Here is a 2,139-nt window from a genome sequence, read left to right on the forward strand (position 1 = left end):
CTCGGGACCCCTCGGGCCGCCCCCACCACCCCCCCCACCCCGCGGCCTCCGGGGGAGCCTGGTGGTACCGAAACTGCCACTGTGCCAACCTGAACGGACCCCCGGGACCACCAGGTACCCACCTGGGCCGGGGGGGGCACGGGGTGGGGGATTGGGGGGGTCTGCGGGGGATTTCGGGGGGTCTGGGAGGGATTTAAGGGGGTATGGGGAGCTATGGGGGGAATTTGTGGGGTCTGGAGGAGATTTGGGGGGAGTCTGGAGGGGATTTTGGGGGATATGGAGGGGATCTGGGGGTCTTTGCAAGGGGCATTGGTTATTTTAAGGGGGCTAGGGGAGGTCTAGGGTGGGCTATAGGACTATGGAGGGGTCTGGGAGTGTATGAGGGAATCTTTGGAAGGGTCCATGGGGCTCTCTGAGGGTCCATAGGGGTCTGTGGGAGTCCATAGGGTTCCATAGGGCCCTGTGGAAAAAGGGTCTGTGGGATCTATAGGGCCTGTGTGGTCCTGTAGGGCCTGTGGGGATCTCTGTGGTCTCTGGGGTGTCTATGGGGATCCCTAAGGGTCCATGAGTGCCCATAGGAATCTGGGGAGCGACTGTGGGGTCTCTATGGGGATTTATGGGGGTCTCTGGAACTCTCCAAGGGTTCTGACCCCCCAGCTCCCCCACAGGGCATCCACTGGTTCCCCTGGAAAGGCTTCAACGTCTCCATCCCCTTCACTGAGATGAAGCTGCGGCCACAGCGTGGCTGAGGGGGCTGGAGGGGGGTCCCAGAGTTTGGGGGGGTCCCCTGGGGGGGGTCCCAGATGGGATTTGGGGAGGTTCAAAGGTGAAGCTTTTATGGGTGGGTAATAAAAGCTGATGGTGGCTCTCCTGTCCTGGGGTGAAGCAGCGTCAGGCTGAGGTCAAGGTCATCCCCAGGCTCAAGTGTGGCTCCAAATGGTCCTTGTGGTTCTGGTCCCAGCGTCACTTGGAGTGCTGGACCCCATCCCTCACCGGCCCTGGACATGCTGAGATGTTCCCAGCCTGCCCAACACGAACATTTCCCTGGCAAATGGGAACATTTTGCATCTCGAGGCTCAGCATGGCCTCGTTTGCCTCCCTGGAGATGCACACAGCGATCACAAGAGACAGAAAACCACGAGGCCACCCAGTGGCACAGAGCCCACGCTGAAAGGCTCCTGCCCTGGGATAAGAACGGGGAGAAACCTCGCCCTGATCACTGGCCAAACACACTCCATGGAGGAGAATGACCTGAAGTTATTGCCCAAAAAATCAGAGGACATTGAGAAGTAAAATTACAAGCACCTTTCCCCCATCCTTTCTCCTTCCTGAGCTCTCCCTCCTCCCCACACGATGACCATTGTGTCTCCAGGGACACGAAAACGACACCAAAAATAGTTTTATTAAAAACAGAATGTTTAAATTGCAGTAGAAAATACAGCACCAGAAGCCAAATCTGGACTTTAGATACAAAAGGACCCAGATGAACACGAGGCCCTGGCTCCTTTCCTTTCCCTGCCCACAAACCCATGCCTGGGGAGCTGACAGGAGCCCAGCACAGGCACAGGGAGCCTTCCCAAGGGCTGCACATCCAAAGCCTTGGGAGCGCCTGGGTCACCCCAAACCTCACCTGTGCCACTGGCACCTGCAGCTCTGGGCACTCTCCAAAACGCTGCATCAGACACCGGGCCTGGAATGTCCCGGCTTTAACCACACACCTGCGGGAAGCACAAAACATTGCGGCTTTAGGGCCGGCCTGAGCAGAGCTCCGGGCTCAGAGCCCGGCCCGGGGACTCGATGGCACCGCGGGCAAAAGCTGCGCTGCCGGAGGGAGGGAGGGAGGGAGGGATGGCCGGGCCTCAGAGTAATTCTAGAGCTAAAGCGGTGAGAGACATCAGCTCGCCTCAGATAATACATGCCAGCGCTCATCCCGGGCCGGCCAGCGCCTCCTCCTCCTCCTCCTCCCCTTCCTTCCACAGCCCCGGCACCGGCACCCACACAGAGGATCCCCCCCGTTCCCCGCTATCCCCCCCAATCCCCGCTATCCCCCCAATCCCCGCTATCCCCCCCAATCCCCGCTATCCCCCCCGTTCCCCGTTATCCCCCCAATCCCCGCTATCCCCCCAATCCCCGCTATCC

The 2,139-nt window shown here is 59.9% G+C and overlaps 1 non-coding gene across 1 annotated transcript; it reads right to left on the bottom strand.

Annotated features, from left to right (window-relative positions):
* Window positions 1-1,853: 1,853 nt before the first annotated feature.
* Window positions 1,854-1,937, bottom strand: LOC148217290 (small nucleolar RNA SNORD45). The gene has a single exon (XR_015801111.1). It is a non-coding gene; the product is annotated as a small nucleolar RNA SNORD45 (small nucleolar RNA).
* Between the last annotated feature and the right edge of the window lie 202 nt (window positions 1,938-2,139).

This window comes from Sturnus vulgaris, unplaced genomic scaffold (genome assembly GCF_052056855.1).
Source record: "Sturnus vulgaris isolate bStuVul1 unplaced genomic scaffold, bStuVul1.hap1 Scaffold_87, whole genome shotgun sequence".
In the NCBI taxonomy this organism is placed as follows: domain Eukaryota; kingdom Metazoa; phylum Chordata; class Aves; order Passeriformes; family Sturnidae; genus Sturnus; species Sturnus vulgaris.